Source organism: Oncorhynchus masou, chromosome 5, assembly GCF_036934945.1.
Source record: "Oncorhynchus masou masou isolate Uvic2021 chromosome 5, UVic_Omas_1.1, whole genome shotgun sequence".
Lineage (NCBI taxonomy): Eukaryota > Metazoa > Chordata > Actinopteri > Salmoniformes > Salmonidae > Oncorhynchus > Oncorhynchus masou.
The window spans coordinates 43,036,562-43,064,426 of NC_088216.1; the positions used below are offsets into that span (position 1 = coordinate 43,036,562).

General features: G+C 41.7%; 1 long non-coding RNA gene across 1 annotated transcript in view; it reads left to right on the top strand.

Moving 5' to 3' along the window:
- Positions 1–26,195, top strand: part of LOC135526787 (uncharacterized) — a 134,815-nt gene extending 108,620 nt beyond the window's left edge. The window contains exon 3 of the long non-coding RNA XR_010453354.1: positions 26,146–26,195. This is a non-coding gene — a long non-coding RNA (uncharacterized LOC135526787). The remainder of the gene's footprint in view (positions 1–26,145) is intronic.
- The last annotated feature ends 1,670 nt before the right edge of the window (positions 26,196–27,865 follow it).

The window sequence follows — 27,865 nt, forward strand, 5'->3', positions numbered from 1 at the left end:
TTTGAATTGACCCTTGGACCCTTTAATTTGACACAAAAAACCTTGCCCTGCAAGTCAGAGTTGGCATGAGATTGTAACGCTCTAATTTGTTGACATGAATCCTTCATACAATTGTTTTGTAATGGTCCACAGAGTTTGAAAGTGGCTCTCCTACTCAAACCACGATTTCCCCCATTTTTCAGCAATGACGTGGCTTCCGACCCATTGAATTGCTAGACATATGCTCGAAAAGATGGAACCCTTTCAAACTCACTCATGACATATGCCACATAACACATGGATATCAGCTCAGGATTTCAGGCTTGGATTCATCCACGTGGTGTAAACATCAGTAAAGATCTATCTGTCGGACTTCGTCAAAGTCAGGAATATGCTGGATCGTCTCCGTGCTTTCCTCCAGTTGGTTTGGTAATCATTCATGAAGCAGACGATTGTTGCAGGGCTGTAGTGCTAGATAATTTTTGATAAACCTGACTATCTGACTCCATTTGATATTCACAGTAAAACCATGTGCAATCAAGTATTGTATGTTTAACTGACCGAGGTCGGGGAATGGTCATGAGACGTGAATATCAAAGCAAGCACTTTTTAAGAGCTTTTGTCAAATTAATGGATTCACACACAAGGCATAAAGCTTAAGTTACAAGGCAATACTGACATTAAAAAAGCACAATTCTAGGCATATAGATCCTAAGGTTAACTTACAGGACAAAGCATGAACAAAGAGATGCCTGCTAGGCCTGAGGCCCTAGAAGCCTAGTAAATTAAAACAAATATCATACAACCGTTATCCAATGGACAGGATACAGGATAAGAGACAGAACAACAGACCATGAAGCTAACACCCTTTTATAGGAATCTGAGTTGCTTGGATTCAAAATCTGATCTGTTGACCAATAGCATTACTGTTGAGTTAACCTCCAATCAGATATCAGATGTACATGATGTAAAGTCAACAGAATCTCTGCTACCCAGAGTTGTGACAAGAGGGGGTTGGTGAGATACGGCAGCTTTACTAAGACAACAATTGATTCGAAGAGTCACTTCCGGGGCGGGGCCTCGCTACATAATGCTCCCTTGTCTGTTTCTGCATCAGACAAAAGTGTTAAAAACCGCTCGGCCAGCATTGTAGTCACTGTAGACGATCTTCAGACCAGCAGTTCATGGGCCTAGCAGCGTTACTTCAAATTTGTCCATTTGGCGGGTAGCGTTGTCTTCTGCTTTAGACATGCAAATGTCCTTAGGTTACACCTTCCCTGCAAGCACACTAGAAAGGAATGCTCCATTCTTCTTTGTAAGAGCAAACATAACTGAAGGTAGAGCAAGACATCACAGATTCATTCACATTTCAATGAACATGAGATAAGAAAGAGAGCCTCCTCCGCCGCCACGCTTGACTGACAGCTTGCTGCTGAAAAACACCTGTTTCCCTGTCCTCCGACCGCAGCACCGCCTGTCGACGTGACATGAGGCTTGGTACTTTGTCATGTTAATGCAGTCTCCCTGTCAGTGAGGACGAGGCAGTGAATGAGACGACAAGCAGTGCCACTGGGCGAAAAGGGTCCACATCAGGGGATATCTTTACAAGACACATTTTTGATATTCTATACAGACCACTTCCAATGCGCATTTTGAGTTTTGTGGATTTGCACCATCCTGACAAATTGGGAATCCAGATGTGCATTTTAGACATATATGATATTGGGATTACTCTGAATATCACACATGGACTAATTCAATATCCTGAGATATGTGATATCTTATTTTCTCTCTGCATGTTGACAAATACTGACTGTATATATTGCATATGTGTGTTTCCACAGCACATTCAAGATATGAAGCTATATTGATTCCGGTTATGCTTCTCCTGGCTGAGGTCCCTACGAGGATCTTGATGTGCTTTCTGATATGCTGAAAATAAGGACGATTTCTGATGAGTTTCTTAGTTTTCAGCATCTGCTCAATAATTTGACAAATATGATATCCTTATTCTTTTTAATGCAAAAGTTATTTTTTGATTCCCTCCCGATATCACACACAGTATGGCTCATTAGACATCGTACATGGAAATGGATATTGGTATGGATATTGACTCATTAGATATCTTAATATAGGCCCATGTGGATATCTTATTTTCTCTATATAACATTTAACATTTAAGTCATTTGGCAGACGCTCTTATGATATCAAAAACTGGCAATGATAGGGGCTGTATACAGTGGAAGTCAGAAGTTTACATCCACTTAGGTTGGAGTCATTAAAACTCATTTTCAACCACTCCACAAATCTCTTGTTAACAAACTATAGTTTGGCAAATCGGTTAGGAAATCTACTTTGTGAATGACACAAATAATTTTTCCGACAATTTCCGACAATTGTTTACAGACAGATTACAGACAGATTATTTCACTTATTTCACTGTATCAGTGGGCCAGTGGGTCAGAAGTTTACATACATTAAGTTGACTGTGCCTTTAAACAGCTTGGAAAATTGCAAAGAATTATGCCATGGATGTAGAAGCTTCTGATAGGCCAATTGACATAATTTGAGTCAATTGGAAGTGTACCTGTGGATGTATTTCAAGGCCTACCTTCAAACGCAGTGCCTCTTTGCTTGACATCATGGGAAAATCTAAATTAATCAGCCAAGACCTCAGAAAAAAAATTGTAGACCTCCACAAGTGTGGTTCATCCAAGGGAGCAATTTCCAAACGTCTGAAGTTACCACGTTCATCTGTACAAACAATAGTACACAAGTATAAACACCATGGGACCACGCAGCTGTCATACCGCTCAGGAATGAGATGCATTCTGTCTCCTAGAGATGAACGTACTTTGGTGGGAAAAGTACAAATCAATCCCAGAACAACCGCAAAGGACCGTGTGAAGATGCTGGAGGAAACAGGTACAAAAGTATTTATATCCACAGTAAAACGAGTCCTATATCGACATAACCTGAAAGGCCACTCAGCAAGGAAGAAGCCACTGCTCCAAAACAGCCATAAAAAAGTCAGACTATGGTTTGCAACTGCACATGGGGACAAAGATCGTACTTTTTGAAGAAATGTCCTCTGGTCTGATGAAACAAAAATAGAACTGTTTGGCCATAATGACCATTGTTATGTTTGAAGGAAAAAGGGGGAGGCTTGCAAGCCGAAGAACACCATCCCAACCGTGAAGCACGGGGGTGGCAGCATCATGTTGTGTGGGTGCTTTGCTGCAGAAGGGACTGGTGCACTTCACAAAATACATGGCATCATGAGGAATAAAAATGTTGTGGATATATTGAAGCAATATCTCAAGACATCAGTCGGGAAGTTAAAGCCTGGTCACAAGTGGGTCTTCCAAAATGACAATGACCCCAAGCATACTTCCAACAAAGTCAAGGTATTGGAGTGGCCATCACAAAGCCCTGACCTCAATCCTATAGAAAATGTATGTGCAGAACTGAAAAAGTTTGTGCGTGCAAGGAGGCCTACAAACCTGACTCAATTACACCAGCTCTGTGAGGAGGAATGGGACAGAATTCACCCAACTTATTGTGGGAAGCTTGTGGAAGGCTACCTGAAATATTTGACCCAATTTCAACCATTTAAAGGCAACGCTACCAAATAATAATTGAGTGTATGTAAACTTCTGACCCACTGGAAATGTGATGAAAGAAATAAAAGCTGAAATAAATAATTATTTCTACTATTATTCTGACATTTCACATTCTTAAAATAAAGTTAACCTTTAAGGCTAACTGGCCTAAAATAGGTAATATTTACAAGCATTAAATGTCAGGAATTGTGAATAACTGAATTTAAATGTATTTGGCTAAGGTGTATGTAAACTTCCGACTTCAACTGTATGCTCTTGACTGAAGTCCATATCAGGATCTTGATATGCATTTTGATTTTCTAAATGAGGACAATTTCTGATGCTTATTTGAGTTTTGAGGACATGCTCAATAATTTGATAGATATCAAATCCATATCATTCTTTCAGAAACTTGATGTAATTTTTATATTCCCTCTGGATAAAGGCACGAGCAAACTGCAAGCTAAAAGCACTGTAACTGGTGGCCTAGCAGCAAGAATCACATATTTGTGCTGTGGAGTTCCAACTATCATTTTTGAAATTTTGGGCCACAAATGTGTGTGCAAACAATGTGTGCTGGAACTGACAACTGGAGAAACAAAGAAGTGAGAAGCTGTTCAGAAAATCCCTCAAATAAGTTAACGCTAAAGTGAGGAGCTAATTTGAGATCTAGTAACTAGAATCAAGAATAATGAGGGTAGGCTGGGGTGTAAATGGTGCTTCCAGGTTTAGCACACTGTGTGTGTGTGTGTGTGTGTGTGTGTGTGTGTGTGTGTGTGTGTGTGTGTGTGTGTGTGTGTGTGTGTGTGTGTGTGTGTGTGTGTGTGTGTGTGTGTGTGTGTGTGTGTGTGTGTGTGTGTGTGTGTGTGTGTGTGTGCTGGTATCACTCACTACAGAGACAGCCATTACAGAAAAAGAGATGCGTGAGTTATTGAAACTTGAAACTTTTAAGGGTCATCAAATACATTAACATAATTAACCATGTTAAGTTTGGCATTGATATCTTAAAGAAATAAGGATACTTAACAATTCAATTATTTTCACTATGTAACACTAATGCTTAACATAATACTTTTTTTATTTTTACTTATCATGGACTACAAGTCAGATTCATTCAAAAATTTGGACTCTCATCATAATAGTCCCTAAAGAGTTTGAGAAAATGACGTTGATGCATTCAAAGATGGCCACACTATACAAGTATTTTGGTATTGGTATTTTATCAGGATCCCCATTAGCTGTTGCAATAACAGCAGCTACTCTTGCTGGGGTCCACACAAAACATGTAACATACTGTAATACAGAATGACATAATACAGAACATCAGTAGACAAGAACAGCTCAAGGACAGAACTACATTAAAAAAGAATAAAGGCACACGTAGCCTACATATCATTGCATAAACACAAACTATCTAGGTCATATAGGGGAAAGGCGTTGTGCCGCAAGGTGTTGCTTTATCTGTTTTTTGAAACCAGATTTGCTGTTTATTTGAGCAATATGAGATGGAAGGAAGTTCCATGCAATAAGGGCTCTATATATATTGTACACTTTCTTGAATTTGTTCTGGATTTGGGGACTGTAGATGCTAATATGCTCAAATATGCAAAAAAATCTTCTTCAAATAAACCATAAAACCAAATTACATGTGAACTTAGTTTGAGAAAAGCTAAGTTATTGGTCAAAATAAGTTATTGATAAATCAAAAAGTTTACGTGCCCATTAAATGGTTAACATGTAAAAGGCACTGTGGGATGGATTTATAGTGGTTAAAAGTTTTGTTTAAAAATTTAACGTTTTTAGGCTTGCTTGTTTTGCATGTTATTTTGGCATTAATACGTGTCACATATCAGTTTGCAATCAATGTAAAATATATACACTACCTTTCAAAAGAAAACCCTTTGGCAATTATGTTGGCACAGCTGAAAACTGTTGTCTTGATTAATGAAGATTTTCTTTGCAACTCTGCCCAGAAGGGCAGCATCCCAGAGTCACCTCTTCACTGTTGACATTGAGACTGGTGTTTTGCAGGTACAATTTAATGAAGCTGCCAATTGAGGACTGGTGAGGCGTTTGTTTCTCAAACTAGACACTCTAATGTACTTGTCCTCTTGGTCAGTTGTGCCTCCCACCCCTCTTTCTATTCTGGTTAGAGCCAGTTTGCGCTGTTATGTGAAAGGAGCAGTACACAACATTGTACGAGATCAGTTTCTTGGCAATTTCTCTCATCGACTAGCCTTCATTTTTCAGAACAAGAATAAACTGATGAGATTCAGAAGAAAGTGATTTGTTTCTGGCCATTTTGAGCCTGTAATCAAACCCACAAATGCTGATGCTCCAGATACTCAACTAGTCTAAAGAAGGCCAGTTTTATTTCTTCTTTAATCAGAACAAATTGTTTTCAGCTGTGCTAACATAATTGCAGAAGGTTTTTCTAATGATAAATTAGTCTTTTAAAATGATAAACTTGGATTAGATAGCACAACATGCCATTGGAACACAGGAATGATGGTTGCTGATAATGGGCCTCTGTACGCCTATGTAGATATTCCATAAAAAATCTGCAGTTTCTAGCTAGTCATTTACAACATTAACAATGTCTACACTGTATTTCTGATCAATCTGATGTTATTTTAATGGACATAAAATGTGGGTCAATGTATAAGTGACCCCAAACTTTTGAACGGTAATGTATTGAGTTAATAAAGTCGCATACAAACATGGTCTCATTTTTGTTTGCTTGAGTAAGGCAGCTCCAACATGTGGGGGATTCAGCTATCATGATGGAGATCAAAGGTGCAGGCTATCCAAAGGTTTCAAGAACCCCCCCCCCTTCCCCCCTCTCCTGTGGGAGTTTGCCAGTTTTATGCCGGTCGTAAATACCTTGCAGGAACTCTCTCTCCCACTCTGCAGAAATATAAGTTTAAAATCCCTTTGTTACAACAGAGAGAGATGTTGCAGCACTGTAACATCAAAAAGTTGGACATTGAAACAATATTTCTAACATAAATAATGTGGGAAATGGTTGGTGGGACTTAAACAATAATCATATCAAATCAGTTGTTGTTTTGTGATATCGTTATGACAGTATAACTAAATAACTGTATCTCTAAAAGTGTACGCATTCAAGGGGCCAGGTTTACATCTAAATGTTGTAAAACTTATATGATTAAATATAAAACTATTTGTGACAAGATTAAATGTTATTTTAGCCTACTAAATGAGACAGTTGTTTTTCATATAGACTTTGGCAAGTCAGTAACCACGCCCATGTGAGCACAGACATGGTGGCAACGTGATGGAACTGCCCTCCAATGCGAGTGTTTAAAAGGACTCACTGAAGAATTAACATACTAGACTGGTCGACAGCATGAGTTGAACGATACGAAATGGTTAGAAACTCTGAAACTTTCAACAGAGAGGAAGAAAATCTATGTAGACCAGTACATTGCCGGGTTGTAAAATGGTTCTAGCTGTACCCTGAATAATCAACCATTGAGACCAGTATACCGATGGTGTTGAGTCGGACGCCACGAATGGTTAGACTCTACCAGACCAGAAAATGGTAAGACTCAAACTCTCGAGTTAACAAGATAAAGATTACATCGGAACATTCAGTCTGCAGCTGTTGAAGTACTTTAGTCTAGTAAACTTGACCGAGGACCACCGCGTGTTTACCTTTGATTGATCCAATCTAATGAAGACAAGATGGGAAGAACATTTCCCTCCCACCATCGTGTGGTACTCTGATGGATCCAGGCTAATGAACACTTCCAGAACAAAGAAAGCTTACTACCACAATTACTAAGTACATTGTGACCTCTGGTGGATAACCAGAGACTTACACACCCAGAGATTTCTGTCTAACTACTCTCCACAGACTGATCAATTGATTTCAAAGACATACAAGTGTAAATATGTACATTGCATGTCTAAATCCGAATGAGCGGTTGTTTGAGTGTTAAATATCCATATTTATGATGAGCATATTATTCAACTGTATGTACGATAGTTTAATTCCTTTGTCCCTCCTTATACTGCTCTTTCTCCCCCCCCCCCCCTCTTTTATCGTGTAACATCATATCAGGTTAGTCCACTAGGGGCGTTTCATTGCATTATGCACAATCTATCCTGTGTGTGTGTTTATGTAATTCTGTGTGATTATTTAGTTAGTTCCTAAAAGCCAATTTGTGTATCGCTGAGCATCATACTTTCAAAATCTTAGCTAGCAGTCATCATCATGAATCAAGTTGACAATCTCCTGGAAAATCCGATTTAATCCTTGTCATATGAAAAGAATTAATGAAGAGAAATTATAGATAAAAAGTATCGGTGCTCATCGGCCATTGGACATTAACATTACACAACAAGTTGGAAATCGCAAATTCAACAATGAGTGGTTTGAAAGGAATCCGGGCTTAAGGGGCTCTTTTCCTAGTTTAAAATGATAAACATTCAACATTGGCCATGCTGTCAATGAAGCATGATTTGTGCCGTGCACAAAACAACTTAATTCGGACCTGCAAAAACTTGACTTCATTGAGTTCAAGACAATTGGGAATTCTGGAAAAATAAGCTATAACTGGGAAATACGTTTTGAATGGTCATCCAACTCGGGAGTTGAGAACTCTGGCCTCTTTTTAGAGCTATTCCATGAAGATCAATGACGTCATCATGATTCAACCTTGTTTTTTTCAGACTTCCCAGTTGTCTTGAAAACACCATAAATCCAGAGAATGCCAGACTTTGATGACAAAATTTGCCCACGAAGGACCGCCACACCACCTTCCTGTTCAAGTGAGCACAGCACAACAAGGTGAGTCCAAAAATGTCTTGTATGCTGCTGCATAAATTATGTAATATGCCAGGGAGATATGTATACTGTAGCTAAGAAATTAATACTAAGTGCATGTTGTATAGTAAGCTGTTAGTAGCCCATGTGCCTCACCCTAATAATTTGGTCTATTTACTCCTCTTGATTTGGCCTATTGTTCTGACTTGGAGGTGCCCATGTAGGCTATAATCTGTTTTAGAGAAATGTAATCATAAAATTTTGTAAGAACTTTCATTGTGTGCTTATATGCCCCCTTTATTTTTCCTACGGTTCTGACTTGGTGTACTGTGAGAACACTGTAAGAATGGCCCATGTTCTGAATTCTGTTGCTGTATGTTTCAAACGTGCTAAATAAATGGTTATATTGACTACGTCCGTCCTAGCTCGCTCATTAATGTCTTAATCGAAAATACGGATTGCCTCTTATCTGCTTGTCGTCCCCTTATGCCACACTTTGTATATCTCAATTGTCAGTAGAAACCACATTTGTTTAAGCAAGTCAGCCATATCAACTATGTTTTTTTAAGGCAGTAAATGAGGCTGAATGAACTGTTTCATTGCCAGACAAGGCTCCGCTGATAACCCGGGGTGGCAGTGGTAAGATGCTGGGACTGCTGTTGGGACTCTGTAGGTTTGTGTGCACCTTTGTCACCGTTATAATGCAGTTAATGTATTGTGTAGTGTTGTGTTTTGTAGTGGCTTTGCTGGCATGCATCCAACTGTTTATTTTTTTTGCCCCACCAAGATTTACATGCTAAAATCGCCAATGATATGTGCACTTGTTTAATTGGATTATTTTGGATAATCCAAAAATAGTTTTATGTAGTTGTTCTATATTGAATTCAAGAAAGGAATATATTCTGACACACTGTGTTTGTGGATCAGCAGATTATATTTTTGGAAAAGTGAGGGAAAAAAAGTTGAATTCTTAATTGCCAGAAATGGCAACAGCCATGTGAATTATCTTGTCACAAACTCAATGATCTCTCAAGGCTGGCACCAAATCACCAGCTGAGTCATACACTGAAGAAAGTGGAGTGTCAGTTATATTCACACATCGGGACAGACAGGAGATAATATGCCAGAGCCAAAATGGTGACACATTTCAGCCTGGCCTCAAAGATTAGACGTAACACAGTAAATGTAAATCTGTGACACTAAAATGTGTATGTTACAACAGACAAAAGGCTTTTAAGGCAAAAATAAAAGGTTGGAGGTTGGTCGGAGTGGATGGGTGGGCGTTTTAAATAAAGGTTGCGTGTTTGAAAAACATCACGGACTACTTTAGCATTTTATTAAATTAGCAATTTTGCAACTACTTACTACTTTTTAGCTATTTTGCAAATACTTAGCAGGTTAGCTAACCCTTCCCCTAACCCTAACCCTAACCTTAACCCCTAACTCCTAACCCTAACCTTAACCCCTAACCCCTTGCCTAGCTAACGTCAACCACCTAGCCATCTAGCTAATGTTAGCAACAACAAAGTGGAATTCGTAACATATCATATGTTTGGCAAATTCCTAACATATTGTACAAATTGCAATTCGTAACATATCATACAAATTGCAATTCGTAACATATCATACAAATTGCAATTCGTAACATATCATACTAATTGTAATTCATAACATATCATACAAATTGCAATTCGTAACATATCATACAAATTGCAATTCGTAACATATCATACAAATTGCAATTCGTAACATATCATACAAATTGCAATTCGTAACATATCATACAAATTGCAATTCGTAACATATCATACTAATTGCAATTCGTAACATATCATACAAATTGCAATTCGGAACATGTCATACTAATTGTAATTCGGAACATATTATACGAAATGGATGATGGACGTACACAAATTAATACATACCATATGAAATGTAACATATCATACTTAATGCAGGGAGACAGATTTATGTTTGCTGTGTTATGTCTATCCCTGAGTCCAGGTTGCACATTTTCACTGTATCCCAAGAGAAATAGACTAGAGCATTCTGGAACATGGAGCCCTGGGACCATAATCACAAACTGATCTAGGACCATGTCATCCTATTCATTATCATCTTTAAGCCAACCCAGATGCTAGATCAGTACTATTCCGAGACGAGTTTTGAATACAGTCCCTGATAGAACCACTTTCCCATGAAGCATCTCAACAAAGTGCCCAATGCCTTTAGCAGAAAGAGGTTGAGCTCCCAAGTATGACAGAGCCCAGCTAAGCATCTCTCTATGAGTCTGCCAATGTATTAGAACTTTCAGAGAGAGCGGCCTGCCATTAAGAAATAGACTATTTCTGCAAGGGAAAATGATTCATATAGCCTTTTGAATGTTATACCCCCAGCCCCAGATCTCTCTCTGCACTTTGTTGAAACTATTTAGCATTCTGATCCTAAGCCCTGGTCTCTTGGCAGTAGCCACTGGACAACAACTGTCAGGTTGAGGATTACTGTAAGCCTAACTTGAATCCACGGTCATACATTCACAGGAATCACCACAATCATACATTTCTTTTTCCCCAGTCTGTATTGTCTGTATTATTTGCTCCCAAGTTTTTCTCCATCTGATTTTTCCTCGCTTCCAGCTTTCCTGGAGATACCTAATCTGATAACACACATTCCCCTTTTGTCTAGAAAAGCTGTTTCTCCTTGTTTCTAAGAAACATGGATTTATGCATGTAAGATGAATTTGGCCAACAAAATGTACGCTTGACATACACAAATGCTATTCAAAATCTACCTTTCAATATAATCTGCACACGGTCTAAAAATGTTTTTTCTATGTGTGTGATTTTCCCAAAAATATATACACTGAGTGTGCAAAACATACCTGCTATGATCCCTAACTACAGATGTTTATTTCAACCATCAGCAGGGCAATAGGGAACAGATATCACTGAATGACAGAGCATGGGGACTGGTCTTTATAAATCAATCACATTTTTGATGTGTAAATGTAAGGATTATTTTGCTCTTCACTCGCAGTCACTTAGGAGCCTAGGCCTACTCCTGACCGGTCACGTTGTACAGTGCCATATTTTCCTAACTGAAACCCTTAATTAAATCGCTTTAGCCGTGATTGTAAAATGAATCAAGGCTCACTTTGTTATTTTGTTTTATAACTAAAATGCTTGACTGTATTTAAAGACATGGATGACTTGTATGCTGTGTGATGACATGCACAAATTATTAAGTGATCGATTGATGTACTGTATATTTAAGTAGGCCTTTATGCCAATAAGTAAGTTACGCTAAAACAGCTACAGTAACAAATGCATTTTAGTTTTTCTTGGAATAGAAACACATTGTACAGTGCCATATTTTCCCTAAAGCCTAAGGTACATCGGCTACATCCATTTTTTTGGAATGGAAAAACCATAATATTCATCAAATGAATCAAGCTACATTTCAAAAAATCAATCCCATATATTATATGTTCTATTCAAGGCTCCCTTTGACTCTTAGGCCTAGGGCTCCATGTAATTTCAATAACTTAGCTTGATGCAACTTTTAAAGGAAGAACCACTGTAACAATCCCCCCCTGCTGATGAAATAGAGGTTGCATCCCAAATGGCACCCTATCCCCATAGGGCTCTGGTATAAAGTAGTGCACTATATAGGGGATCGGGCACCATTTGGGATGCATACCCTTTCAGACTTTAATAAAGTCGAGGTTTGTTCACTCATTTAGCTCAGACCTCTTCCCAATTGATTCAGGTCGCATTAAACACAAGAGTGTTTGTCATCCACTACACAACTGCATTCATTCCCCCTGATTAATTATCCTTCAGAGTCAATTGACGCACATGTGTTTAATACAAAAATCCCCATCAATATGTGTCACTTTAAGATAGAGATATATTTTCTTTTTTTGTAGCATTGGCTGTGTCTCAATACACCGCATCTGCCTAGTGTGTGTCGGGCTTCCGCATCTGCAGTAGAAGGCAACCGAGCTACAGCGGTGTTTGTCAGACCATGAGACTTCCCAAAACTTTTCTCACGAAATCGGCTGTGGCGTCCATCTCCATTTTGCTCTACAACCCCCACTGGTGAAGGTAACCCATACAAACAAAATGGAAGTATGGAGGTAGTTTTGTGCCCCCCAAAGAATAGGTTAAATGTGACCAAAGAAATATACATTTTCCTAAATTGATGTCTCCTAGATATAGGACAGACACATCAAAACCTTACTCCTTATGATATCTTTTTTGATTGCCTTTTTTGCCATTTATGAATGTGTTATTCTATGGATTTCTATGGGCTATAGTAGTAAATATGTATATTTGATACCTAAAGGAGTCCTAAAATTCTAAATCAAATAGCTAAATCATCCATTGTATGACTATCTTAAAACAATTCCATATGTTAGCTTAGTACCCCCAGCCCCCCCCCCCCCCCCCAACAGCTTATACTTTTAGAGGTTTTTAACTGCCCAATACGAGTCATGCTACAACCCCAAAGGCATCAATTCAAAAACGAATCCACACCCTGCTCAAGTTTTTTCCCCCTCAGTTTAGGGAAACAATACAGGCAAATGAAGTGATTAGATCCATTTCCAGGGTACTGTAATTGCATGATCTTCTTGACGAACACCTGCGTGTTGACATTGCCCCACGTCTTATTCAAACAGCCTTGCTGCAGTAATGCTTAGGCAGATGTTAGCATTAGCGCTAGCACTCGAGGAGCAGTCCAGATGTCTGCTTCGGCCTGTTCTCTGGGGAAGAATCGGAGCAGATTGTAATGGTGTGTTTGGATAATCAGGATCCATATTATGCCAGGGAAAACACACCCGGGCACTATTGTACATTCTGGCTCGTTCTCTACCCTTCTGTCCTCCTGCTTCCTATGCTTGGCCATGCGTTCTATGTGAATACTTTACGCTGTCTCTTTCAAAGAAGGACAATGTGCTTAAATGGGTATTTTAGGTCAAAGAAAGGGCAGCGCCTTTTAACATTGTATCCCTTCATACACCAAATGTCCCTGAAGAGTATAATGTAACCCTTATGGTTATGTCATTATAGGTGAGCATACCCAATTGCCCCTCTACCACATTAAGGCCTCTAAAAAAAACAGAAGTTAGATGCCAAAAAAATACGACTCGGCTGAAATCCTCTGCAGTAGATGCAGCTACAATGGGCACGTCAAAACGGATAATCAAATGTGATTTCTCTCCATGTAGTCTGTGTGCTTGGTGGTCCCATAGGCTTTTACGGTAGATCAGTCTGTTCTTGTCCCACTTTCCAGCAGCCCCACAGCGCGTTGTCTAGCGAACATGAGGAAACGGCCCCCCTCTAAGCAGATCCCTAGAGATATCAAACAGTGCTGCCACTCACCTCAGAAATGGGGCGGATTGGATTTCATCCCTCCATCTTTTTTCCCCTCTATCAGATCCAATCCACCATGCAAATCCAATCCACCCTGCAAGTCCAATCCACTGACAACCATCCATATATTTGATTCCCAGGGACTACAGATGAAAATGAGCCATCTAGCTATATCTGGTGCAGTGACATGCTGTACATGGTCTCTGACAAATAAACAAATGGAAGAATCATCCGGGACGCCTGGTTTCGGCCTGCGGCCCACTCGAGTTGTTTGTTTTGGTGTAGATCCTTATCAATCTTGGTCTATTTACCTCCTTTAACCTAAGAAGTTACAGGCTGCAGCCTATTTTAGGAGTGAAATTAGGAATGAGTTGACACTATATTTGATGCTAAAGATATAATTCCAAGAATGGGAAGTGAGGAATGGTTTTTGATGCGAGCTCCAGCTGCCTGGAATCAATAAAATAATGTTGCGTTGCGATTCATGACCAGAACTACATTGTTGGGACCGTCAGCGATATTTCGACAGATTTGTGTGTATTAGGTATTTGTTGTGAAGTTGTTAGATATTACTCGTTAGATATTGCTGCATTGTTGGAGCTAGAAGCACAAGCATTTCTCTACACCCGCAATAACATCTGCAAAACACGTGTAGGTGACAAATATCGTTTGATTTGATTCAATTTGAGGTCTGTGCAATAATTGCGGTGTTCCTCGAGGTCTAAGTATGGCTCCACGCAATAATTGAAAGCGACTAATTCGGTTACACATATTTACGTCTCCCACAGGTCTTCGGAAGCATAATGTTTGGTACTTAAGTGCCTCCAGTGTTTTCAGCAACTGCCATTTAGGAAGGAGAGGCCGTAATAATGGCGACTGTAGCTCGGCTCACACAAAGGCGGCTCCACGCCACAATAATTGAGAATTAGAGACGACACGCTGGTGTTGTAGTATTGTGGCCCGGCCGAGATAATTACGTTAATACGAAACACCCTACGGCCGAGATCAGAACAGCTGGCGCATGAACGGTAGCGCCCCTGGCTTGCCGTCACCACGGTGACGCTCCTGGGATGTGGGCCGTCACTGAGAAACCATCCAGCAGTCCTCTTGTGTGTCTAGTAAGGCCAGTTTTTCCCCTCAACAGGGCAACCGGGGCATTGGGGCGAGGGCTATAGTGAACACTGACTTGGAATGCTATACTGAAAGGCCTGATAGTTGGTCCGGCGCAGGATGCGAGATGTACAAACGGTCCGTTTATGACACCATTCACAGTAACAGCCTTGCTTCCAAGCTGGCAGGGGGAAACAAGTTCCTGTGTGGTGGGGACTTTGTACTTAACTGTCTCAAACGTCTCCCAAGAGGCCACAGAGCGTAACAGGGAGGTTTACCTGTTGTTCCACTGTCCAGGTTACAAGAACAGGCCTCAGGCTGTGTACCATACAGGTATAGCTGCTCTTGTCAGCATTAAAATCATTCAGACTGCTGTCTGTCCATCTGTCTGCCTCTCTGCTTTCCCTCCAACTTCCAGGGTAATATATTTTGTACCTTTGCCTATTATTGCCTATACAATATTTAATATGTAGTAGAATTACATTGTTTGGCTGCTCCCCCCTCCCTTCCCTGGTGTTAACGGGAGGTTTTCAAAATATAACTTTTTCCAAGAATAACTAGATAGCCTACTGAAACGTAAACAATTTTGTTCTTTGAAATATGTATATTTTTGACCCAAGACCTTCATAAACACAATCCAAGGATTTTCTGATAGCATATATGCAATGTATTTATTCGACTGTTAGAATGTTTGAGTCAAAATCCTGAGTCAAAATCGAAGTGGGGTCCCTCGAGGCCTGGCTTTTGTGGTGTTAATGTGAGGCATACAGTACAGGTGCCTCTAGACTCCAGCCATCTCTGCTATCCAGTATGTGTATAATCCATCTAACCAGAGAAAGGGCGTGTGTGTGTGTGTGTGTGTGTGTGTGTGTGTGTGTGTGTGTGTGTGTGTGTGTGTGTGTGTGTGTGTGTGTGTGTGTGTGTGTGTGTGTGTGTGTGTGTGTGTGTGTGTGTGTGTGTGTGTGTGTGTGTAAAACAATGCATGGTTTGGGCAGCTTTATACCGAATTTCCGTGGGAGTGGATTTATTTAGAGTCTCATCCGACCTTCTCATAGCTTCTCCATGTCATAACAACTGAGTCATGAATGGTTCGTGTTTTTGTCTCCGTCAAATAATTAAAAAGAAATACAATAAGGAATAATCTGACGCGTAGAATATTTACTCACTTAACAGCGCTCACACACACAGACACAAACACAAGATACACACAAACACACACACAATTACTCAATTTCAATAGCTCTCTCGGGATTGAATAGAATCCTTGAGTGTAACTGGTCCTTAAATCTTGACAGCGGCCATCAAGAACGACACAGACAAGCAATATTCTTTGAATCTGAAGTATTATCTGCCCAACTCCTACACCAAGGACAGGGGAACACGTCTAATGGTTGATCTGATTTAGTTGGCCTTGCCATTTAAACGACCAATTGAACCAGTCTAGCGTAAACCCTTCATCCCCCCCAGTGAGTTTAGTTACTCGGTACTGTATTTCTGTACGCAGAGCAACTCATTAAAGTTCTAAGTGTGTGTTCCCGACTTTGGCTTGCCACACGCGGTTAGAGAGGGTTTTGTATCACACGTTCTGTTTTCCGAAGCGAGGCTTCGGAGCCCTAAGGAGTCAGGGTTTGCTTTTCGAAGCGAGGCTTCGGAGCCCTAAGGAGTCAGGGTTTGCTTTTCGAAGCAAGGCTTCGGGGCCCTAAGGAGTCAGGGTTTGCTTTTCGAAGCAAGGCTTCGGGGCCCTAAGGAGTCAGGGTTTGCTTTTCGAAGCGAGGCTTCGGGGCCCTAAGGAGTCAGGGTTTGCTTTTCGAAGCGAGGCTTCGGAGCCCTAAGGAGTCAGGGTTTGCTTTTCGAAGCGAGGCTTCGGAGCCCTAAGGAGTCAGGGTTTGCTTTTCGAAGCGAGGCTTCGGAGCCCTAAGGAGTCAGGGTTTGTTTTTCGAAAAAAGGGTTTGGAGCTCTAAGGAGTCACTGTTTGCTTTTCGAAGCAAGGCTTTGGAGCTCTAAGGAGTCAGGGTTTGCTTTTCGAAGCAAGGCTTTGGAGCTCTAAGGAGTCTAAGCAAGACTTTGGAGCTCTAAGTCAGGGTTTGCTTTTCGAAGCAAGGCTTTGGAGCTCTAAGGAGTCACTGTTTGCTTTTCGAAGCAAGACTTTGGAGCTCTAAGGAGTCACTGTTTGCTTTTCGAAGCAAGACTTTGGAGTCAGGGTTCTAAGGAGTCACTCTAAGGTTTTTGCTTTTCGAAGCAAGGGTTTGGAGCTCTAAGGAGTCACTGTTTGCTTTTCGAAGCAAGGGTTTGGAGCTCTAAGGAGTCAGGGTTTGCTTTTCGAAGCAAGACTTTGGAGCTCTAAGGAGTCAGGGTTTGCTTTTCGAAGCAAGACTTTGGAGCTCTAAGGAGTCAGGGTTTGCTTTTCGAAGCAAGGCTTTGGAGCTCTAAGGAGTCAGGGTTTGCTTTTCGAAGCAAGGCTTTGGAGCTCTAAGGAGTCAGGGTTTGCTTTTCGAAGCAAGGCTTTGGAGCTCTAAGGAGTCACGGTTTGCTTTTCGAAGCAAGGCTTTGGAGCTCTAAGGAGTCAGGGTTTGCTTTTCGAAGCAAGGCTTTGGAGCTCTAAGGAGTCACGGTTTGCTTTTCGAAGCAAGGCTTTGGAGCTCTAAGGAGTCACGGTTTGCTTTTCGAAGCAAGGCTTTGGAGCTCTAAGGAGTCACGGTTTGCCTTCTTTTGTATCTCCGGCTCCCTCTTTTGCTCAACTAAATAACACTCTGCCTCCTCGCTCAGCAATGAGGAAGTTCAAAGGACCAATACAGAGAGGGAGGCTCAAACAGCTAACACACACACACACCGTTCCCGAGTAATCGAGTTATACTCTTTCAGGCTGTGCCGTACAGTACTCAGGAGAAAGGTCTTTGAACATGTTATTTTTTTTGAGGAATTGCGCTCTAACTTTGTTTTTAAGCAGTGCTAGCAAGTTTAGATTCCGTCCCTGTACGAGCTCTCACTCCTTATTGTTGCCTATCCTCCCCAAACACAAACATTCCTGTTTTATATCTCTCTCATAACGCAAGATATTCCTTTTCTCATCTTGACTTCAAGTTATTCTGCGAAGGGGTTTGAGTGTGGGCCTTGAATGTGCTATTTGTTTCTTTGAAATAAATGTATTCTGGGTGTTGGGTCCAGGACATGCTGTCCTAAAAACGTCATGGTGAAGATAGAGAACTAGTTTAGGATTTAGACCAGATCTCTTCTCCTCGTTGCGTTCACATTAGCCATCTGGTGTCTCTGTAGAGTACACATTTAGCTGTCGGTCCTCCAACTCATATATACTGTATATACATGAAATAACATAATCAACATACATACATACACATTGACTATTTAGCAGGTTTCTACCCAAAGTGAGCGACAGACAACTGTACTTGTCAGCACTCTCAGTAGTCAGAATTCATATCAATAGTGTTTGTATTGAGATGTGAAGACTTGCTTAAACTCTCAGAGTAAAATGAAAACAACCGAAAAATCTACTTTGGTATTTGTTTCATTAGTCCATTGTTGGTATAGTCCCAAAAATATTTTGAATGTCGGCAATCAAGTTCTCAAGATATGTAACTTTAAAAATACAGAAACCTGGCCCATATGATGCAGAGAGAGAGAGAGAGAGAGAGAGAGAGAGAGAGAGAGAGAGAGAGAGAGAGAGAAAGGGGGTCCAAGCAATAAACCACAAGGACAACATGGCCTGAGATGCTTGAATGGGATTATTCTACAACCTCAGGCAAGAGGTAAACGACAGACTTCACTGTTAACGCTCCTACCAATCCCTCCCCTGTGCTTATGAAGAGGTTGTTGTTTTTTGCGTCATGACTGATGCCTTTATATTCACCGGTGACACTCTAACAATCCTCTTATCTATAGAATCGCCGCCCGGTGTTGTCTTTTTACTGCCTTAAGCTTCTACAGTACTTCTACTGTAGTTCTACTGTACATTCAATCAGTCATTTGTGAGGTAGCTTTCTGCTCAGACAGGTCAGACATGCTGCTCAGACATGGTTTACCTGCAGGGGAAATATAATATATTGTATGTGATGAAAAAAATGAAGGGGGAAGAACATTGTCTTGTATATGCACATACTATATGTCCAGTACAATAGTGACTATAGCGAATCCAGTAGTTGTAGCTACGAATGCCAACATTCAATTATATTAGCACACACAGAAAGACAGATGTGCAATAAAGAGAGACACACAGATAAGATGAGAGGGTCATAGAAGTTAGATGGCCACATTCCTGACACACAATCCATCTATCCATTAAGTGAAATGTGGAGTCAGAAGTCGGATGCTTGCTATGTTATGGTAGGAATGTTGGATTGGTATGGATGGAGAACTGTTTGTTTACTGTAGATTGTTAATAGCAAAACATCCTCATTCAACAGGAATGGACATCTGGTTTGATTGATTTTCTGGCGAGCTAATGTCTGCACACTTCTGTTTGAATACACATCAGAAATCTGAAAGTTTGACAATGATCACATTTTCTCGAAGATCCTTGTGAGAAAGAGAGCTTTTTGCAGACAAAATGGCTGCATGGATTTTCCTTGGCTACATTCGTGCTCTGAAATTAACTCAGCGCTTAATTATCATCGCCTAGTTGGAATCACCCATACAAAACCTCCAACAGATGCATTGGTTTTTTGGAGTGTTTTTTTTCATCTTTATTTAATCCGGTAGACCAGTTGAGAACAAGTTCTAATTTACAACTGCGACCTGGCCAAGATAAAGCAAAGCAGTGCGACTAAAACAACACCACAGAATTACACATGGGAATAACAAACGTACAGTCAATAACACAATAGAAAAATCTATATACAGTTTGTGCAAATTAAGTAAGGAGTAAGGCAATAAATAGGCCAATAGTGGCGAAGTAATTACAATTTAGCAATTAACACTGAAGTGATATATCTGCAGATGAGGATGTGCAAGTAGAAATACTGGTGTGCAAAAGAGCAGAAAAACAAAAACAAAATATGGGGATGAGGTAGATAGTTGGTTGGATGGATGGGCTATTTACAGATGGGCTGTTTACAGCTGCAGCAATCGGTAAGCTGTTCTGACAGCTGACGCTTAAAGTTAGTGAGGGAGGTATAAGTGTAACGGCTCTCCTTTGTAGAATGAAGAGTGGACCAAGGTGCAGCATTGTAGGCGTACATTGTAACTTTACTGATGACACCAAACAAACTAACAAACTCAAAAAACAAAAGCGCACAGTTCTGTCAGACTCAGACACTAAACAGAAAACAAGATCCCACAAAACCCAAAAGGAAAATGACAACTTCTATATGAACCCCAATCGGAGACAACGATAGACAACTGCCTCTGATTGGAAACCACACTCAGCCAAAAACAAAGAAATAGAAAACATTGACTTTCCCACCCGAGTCACACCCTGACCTAACCAAACATAGAGAATAATAAGGATCTCTAAGGTCAGGGTGTGACAATAAGTCTCCACCTTCAGTGATTTTTGCAATTCGTTTCAGTCATTGGCAGCAGAGAACTGGAAGGAAAGGCAGCCAAAGTAGGAGTTTGCTTTGCGGATGACCAGTAAAATATACATGCTGGAGTGCGTGCTACGGGTGGGTGTTGCTATGGTGACCAGTGAGCTGAGATAAGGCGGAGCTTTACCTAGCAAAGACTTATAGATGACCTGGAGCCAGTGGGTTTAGCGACGAGTATGTAGCGAGGACCAGCCAACGAGAGCATACAGGTCGCAGTGGTGGGTAGTATATGGGGCTTTGGTGACAAAACGGATGGCACTGTGATGGACTGCATCCAATTTGCTGAGTAGAGTGTTGGAGGCTATTTTGTAAATGACATCGCCAAAGCAAGGATCGGTAGGATAGTCAGTTTTACAAGGGTATGTTTGGTAGCATGAGTTAATGAGGCTTTGTTTCAAAATAGGACGCCGATTCTAGATTTAATTTTCGATTGGAGATGCTTAATGCGAGTCTGGAAGAAGAGTTTACAGTCTAGCCAGAAACCTAGGTATTTATAGTTGTCCACATATTCTAAGTCAGAACCGTCCAGAGTAGTGATGCTCCTTGGGCAGGTGGGTGCGTGCAACGATCGGTTGAAGAGCATGCCTTTCATTTTACTAGCATTTAAGAGCAGTCGGAGGCCACGGAAGGACTGTTGTATGGTGTTGAAAGCTTGTTTGGAGGTTTGTTAACACAGTGTGGTGTCATCTGCGTAGAGGTGGATCAAAGAATCACCCGCAGCAAGAGCAACATCATTGATATATACAGAGAAAATAGTCAGCCCGAGAATTGAACCATGTGGCACCCCCACAGAGACTGTCAGAGGTCCAGACAACAGGCCCTCCGATTTGACACGGAATGTGAGAAGTAGTTAGTGAACCAGGCGAGGCACTCATTTGAGAAACCAATGCTATTGAGTCTGCCGATAAGAATACGGTGATTGACAGAGTCGAAAGCCTTGGCCAAGTTGATGAAGGAGGCTGCACATCTTTTATCGATGGTGGTTATGATATTGTTTCGGACCTTGAGCGTGGCTGAGGTGCACCCGTGACCATCTCGGAAACAGGATTGCATAGCGGAGAAGGTAAGGTGGGATTCTAAATGGTTGGTGATCTGTTTGTTCACTTGGCTTTCGAAGACTTTAGAAAGGCAGGGCAGGATGGGTATAGGTCTGTAACAGTTTGAGTCAAGAGTGTCTCCCCCTTAGAAGAGGGGGATGACTGTGGCCGCTTGCCAATCTTTAGGAATCTCAGACGATACGAAAGAGAGGTTGAACAGACTAGTAATAGGGGTTGCAACAATGGCGGAGGATAATTTTAGGAAGAGAGGGTCCAGATTGTCTAGCCCAGTTTATTTGTTATTGTTGCTCAGTAAAGCCATTTACCGTTACTGAGGACTCCCACCCCAAACCCATGCTCACTCTGGGAGAGAAATGTATGCCCAAAAGTGAGTTGACATTCATTATACATTTCCTAATTTAAGAGCCTAATCAAAAAGTCCTTCACCCACTGATGCCTCAATTTGCTTACTAATGCTCTTATTTTCACACTCCACAGCCACAGTGTGTGTGTGTGTGTTGTGTGCATGGTTGTGCCTGTATTTTTTCAAATTCATCTGCAGTGGGCTAAAAGAAGTGAGTGAATTCTGTTCAACATTACTCCCCATGCTTCTACTTAAACCGCCATACTCCATAAACTGCCATTAATTTGTCTGCTTCCTCCAATTCAAGTCCACTTAGCCGACACTAATGCTATTCGTGTCTACTTAGCCGACACTAATGTATCGTGTCTAACATCCAATGGACCTCCTCTTTCTCCACAGCTAAAATAGATGATTTTCATGCCATCCTTAAATGGGTACAAAGTTTCTAACTGTAAGTGTGTAGGATGCACATCGTGGATGAATGAGAATGGATGACATCGTCAACGATCATCATTAACCATCATTATCTGATTTAATCCACTTGGAGCCGATGGCCGCGTTAATTCCTCAATTAACACATTTTCTGTGTTGGTTTGAATAATCGTAATGCTGCCATGAAGGGAATTATTTAATTATGATCAAAATGATCCTGTATTGTTACACTAAGTGCTTTAAATCGATAGAGGGCTATGGGGATATGAAATTCACTCTGATAGAAATTGTGACAACCAGGTGTTTTGAAATAAATCAGACTGAAGCAAAAGTGTGAGTGTGGAATGGAAACGGAAATAGAAAGATTCATCCAATGCACTTTTTCTTCAATGAATTGTTCAAGGGTACTTTCACACTTGCTTGGTTGTGGTAAATTAGCTGTGGTCAAAACCTGACAAGGAATGTAGTACCAAAACAGATTCATTTTAAAACAAAAAAGGTCAAATGAGATTTCAGTACTTGTGCATACTGTGAAACAAGACAGAAGTTGAGGTAGACACAGCAGCACTTCTCGTTAACACAAGCATTTTCTCCTCTCCAGCCAATCTTTACTGCTGTGGTCTGTTTTCCCTTGGCTCAGTTAGCTCCCCCCTCTGACTCATCTGCTGTGACTTTCTCCTGCTGAGCCATCCAGCCCTGCTAAGGATGTCGAGGAACCCAGGAAAGGTGGGGGCGAGATGGGGCTGGGATACACAATATGATACGCACTGTATGGCTGGGGTTTTGGTGTTACGGTTAGTTATTTAACCCTTATCTGACCAGGCATGGTAATAGGAACCCAGTGAAGGTGGGCAAGCTGAGGCTTGACTGGGATACACAGTATGAGACTTATGAATAGGGTTTGGACTTAGGTTTCCTTTTTTGACCACAGTATGTTGGTGTCTAGGAACCCGGGGAAATCAGGGTCTGGGATATACAGTATGAGTCTTACTGTATGGCTGGGGTTTTGTTGTTTAACCCTTATTTGACCAGGTACAGTATGTCGAAGTCTAGGAACCCTGGGAAGGTGGGGGTGAGATGGGGCTGGGTACACAGTATGAGACTTACAGATTTGGACTGGCAAGCTGGGGTGTTACGGGATCATTGTTTAATCCTTGTTTGACCAGCTATAACACATTGATATCTAGTAGGAACCCAGAAACGGTACATGGGGAATCTGATACAGGTTTGGGCTGGTATATACCTTTTAACTTAAAAAAAAAACTTAACTATGTTGGACAGGTACAGTGTAATGTTCTGTAGACTAAGCTTGGGCTTGGTCAAGTTGGGGCTGGGTTATGGGCCTTTAGACTGGGGTTGGAGCCAGTTGACTGGACATGGGTTAGCTTAGCGAAGGGAGTTCAGCTTGGACCATCGAATTATAGTGCCCCTCTCTGGTTGTTCTGGGACTATAGTCTGGAGTTTGGACATGGTTGGGCCCTGTTGGGGCTCCCTGATCCAGGCCCATAGTAGGTCCCAGCAAAGGCATCTCTGGTGCATGGAGGGCTCATTTGGACAGAGCTTACAGTGGCCTGAGGGCAGAGGCTAATGTTTCAACTACACAGGGGGAGCGTCCTCAGAGTGTCTCTGTCAGAGATGGCGTTTAGAGGGTGTGTGTATGTGATGTCGGAGGGTGTGTGGTTGCGTGCGTGCATGTGCGCTTGTACAAGGAGCATCAAGTGCTGCTCTACCCAAAAAATCTAAGACAGACTCCAAAAGTTCGTGAGAGGGAGATAGAAGAAACAAAGCATAAAACATTTAATAATTTTCCACATGAAGGAGGGGAAAATATGCTCTTCTATGTGGGTTGTATAAGTGAGGTGAGAGTGGGGAAGGAGGAACAAAGCATCCGAGTTTTGAAGAAAGTGATGTTCTATGCAGTTTGAAGAACTCAACCTGTTTCTCTTGATTTTCAAAAGGCACATGCCGAAGCGGATGTGGGGAAGAGGGCAAGAGGCTCAAACCATGGATGTTTGCTGTCACTGTGGAAGGACTGGAAGTAGAAATCCTATATTTTGTACGAGGATGGAGAAAGGGGGCCACAAATCACCAAGCTCTGCCTGTAAAAAGTGAAAAGTGTCATAAATATACCATAAAAGTCTTTGTTATCCCCTTGGCCCAGGATATTCTTTCTCTCTCTATGGATGATGGCGTTTGACATGAATACACACTTGTCAGTTCAGGGTCAGTGAGCAGTGTATGGTGGACAGAGTCTCGCACCCACACATGCACATACACACACAAACACACACTAACTAAGGCTGCAGTGCCCTTACCTCCACTTCTATCCGCTGTGGCATATCCTTTGTGCATGGCTACACACACACACACACACACACACACACACACACACACACACACACACACACACACACACACACACACACACACACACACACACACACACACTAACACACACACTCTTGCATAATGTATAGGAACACACAGTACACCCAACGTCCCGGTCAAGCCCAAGTGTGGAAGCACCCTGCTGCTGTTGTCATTTGGGTCTTGAGAGGAATCTGAGCAAAAACCATAACCCAATGCTTTGACAACCCCTAACAAACAAAAACGTTGTTACGCAACGGCTTTTAATATGGATGAGGATGGGAATGTTATTGAAATGTTGTGAAGCGAGTCGGTGCCTTTGTACTCTATGCTGTCAGGTGCACAGAGGGAAAAAGATGAGTAGTAGACCAGGGAAGCACAGTTCGGTACAGTACAAGGTGGAACCGCATTGCATGCCGCTACTTTGGCTTGTTGGCTTGGTCCTCCTGGGCAGAAGATGCTCCTAAAGGCCCGCACAGATGATTTTAGCAGTCTTACGCCACGATTTTGCCCGTCCCAGACAAAATATCCACGTTCTGGGCAAATTCTTCCGACGTAAATGATTGACGGACATATCGGTCTAGGTCTGCCGATGAAGTACCACTATGTGTGTTCATAGGCTCACACAAGGTTCAGATAGTGTCAGATTTAGGTTTTATCGTGTAGTGTGGCTGGTGCTGCGAGCCCATCCCGGTTACTGACCAATAGGAACCCAGCCGGCACTGACTATGCACGCGGTAATATGATTATTGTGAATAATCAGATGAATATAATAGTTTGATCTAAACATTCACATACTCTGCAAGAAGAACGATTTCCCTAAAAGTCTGGTTCAAAGGCACAAGATCGCCGATCAAAATAGGCGTTCTACCACGTTATTTTTGGGAAGCCTGTTTGATTCGGGGGTTTGGACATATGAAGTCTCTGTGTCAAAACTATTTCTAAGATGCAAACTTTCAGTTTTTCCGAACTAACTTGGGAGGCTTGCAGTTGCTGGTGCTGGCATGTCAAATACACCGCTGCAGTTGACCTAGCCAACGTCGGCTGACGTAGCCTCGCAAGCCATTCACAGGATGTGACGGCAGAGCTTAAAGCGAATCGTTCAAATTTGGCCAGATTGATATCGAGATTGTGATTTGGTAACATCGCACAGTGTGACATGTAATAATCGCAAAAGACTGAATCCAACATACAGTGTGGGAAGGCCTTAAGGACTGGTCTACGATCAGATTATATAACTCAATGCTGGCTAAGAATTTGTGTGTGTGTGTGTGTGTGTGTGTGTGTGTGTGTGTGTGTGTGTGCGTGCGTGCGTACGTGTGTGTGTGTGTGTGCGTGTGTGCGTGCGTGCGTGTGCGTGTGTGCGTGTGTGTGTGTGTGTGCGTGCGTGCGTGCGTGCGTGCGTGTGTGCGTGCGTGTGTGTGTGTGTGCGTGCATGCGTGCGTGTGTGTGTTAGTTACTTGGGGATTTGGCACAGCGTTTACCTGTTACATTGGTTATTCCCTTTACATTACTAAGCCTATCATTTTTATATGTTTGTTTGACAGGAAACTCCTTTCTATCGAGACCTTGGCTCCTGAAGAATGAGCAGCCAATGTAAGTCCCTGCGTTGAATAAATGGATGAATAAATGAATGAAATGAATGTCTTGATGGAAGATCATAGGAACACCGTTTCAAATGCAAATCAATAGAGTTAAAACACAGTCCAGTGTCAACATTTTCTGATTATTAGAGCTTTCTTTGCTTTGGTCATCCTCCACACCAGGAGAGAAAAGGCAGAGAATTCAAAATGGATGACCCGGGCTGCTTTCAAGGAGCGGCACTGCTTTCAGTCCTAACCTCTCGGGCCTGTCCCTCCCTGTCCCTTGTAAGGAAGGGTTGTGATGCCAGTGTTCAAGGAAAATCAATCCCCTGTGCTAAGCTGCCATCTGAGGGTTGGGTTCCTGGGTATTCTGAGGTTCTCTTGAAATTTTAGTCTGTGTCATCAGAAGTTTTCAATCAAGCCTCAAATGAAAAGGTCTGCATTCATAAAGCGTCTCAGAGTAGGAGGGATGATCTGGGATCAGGTCCTGTCTCTCCCATTCATTTAATTCATCATGATCTGAAAGGCAATGATCTGATCCAAGACCAGCACCAGGAAGTTCCCTCGTCTGAAAGTTGAAGTAATAATCAAATTAATGCTTCAGTGCCGGCTTATATCCAACTTCAGGACTGCTTCATATTTTGTCAGTTTGATGTGGCCCTCCTACTGTATATGTGTGTGGTGCAAGGTTGCACGGCTGGGGTGTGTACGTGGTCTGACGCAGCCTATGGTAGTTTGTGGTGTGTGCGTGTGCGTGTGTGTGTGCGTGTGTGTGTGTATGTGTGTGTGTTTTGTGCAAATATTGAGTCGGTTGAGGTCCGGGGACATAAGACCTAGGTCAAGTACCAATTATTTAAAATACTTCAGGACAACTGACCTTGATTTAGCTTGCCCGGTACAATGGTACCAATTCCCAAATGTGCCAACGATGTCCCCTTTGAATGCTGACCATCCTCAATCAAGCATACCTAAAGTATATAAAAGTGTTTGATCTCATGGATGTGTATTTGACCCAGGTCTGATACAGAATGATATACTCGGCTATCAAAAGAAAACATTGAATCCATCTCCCCTCACCCCTGTATCAATTTCTGGTCGGGACTTTGCCTTTCCACTCCACTGCTTTTCACACTCAGATGCTGCTGCATCCACAACATATTCAATGCGTCACTCTTCTCTTGCTCCATCTCTCCCTCACGGACGACTATGTTGGTCTCTCTTTGATGTTTAAGCTGATCAATGCTTCATGCAACCGCATGTACACACGCACACAAACACACACGCACACACACGCATACATACACACGTATACATACACACGTACGCAAGCAAGCACACACACACACACACACACACACATGGCCATCTCATGCTGCTGGGTTGTCCCCCTGCTAGCCATGTTGCTCTAGTAAGGGGAATAACACATTACCTTCAAGGCCGACCCATATCCATCCTTCTATCCAGTCAGTCAGTCAATGTGTCTTTCCATTTATCTGAGTCTTTCTATCTCTCTGTCCATTTGACCGTATGTGTGTTTGTCTGCCACATTCTACAGTATATAATGCTTCTACACCTGCATTGCTTGCTGTTTGGGTTTTTTTCGGCTGGGTTTCTGTACAGCACTTTTTTGTGACATCAGCTGATGTAAGATGGGCTTTATAAATCAATTTGATTGATTGGTAGT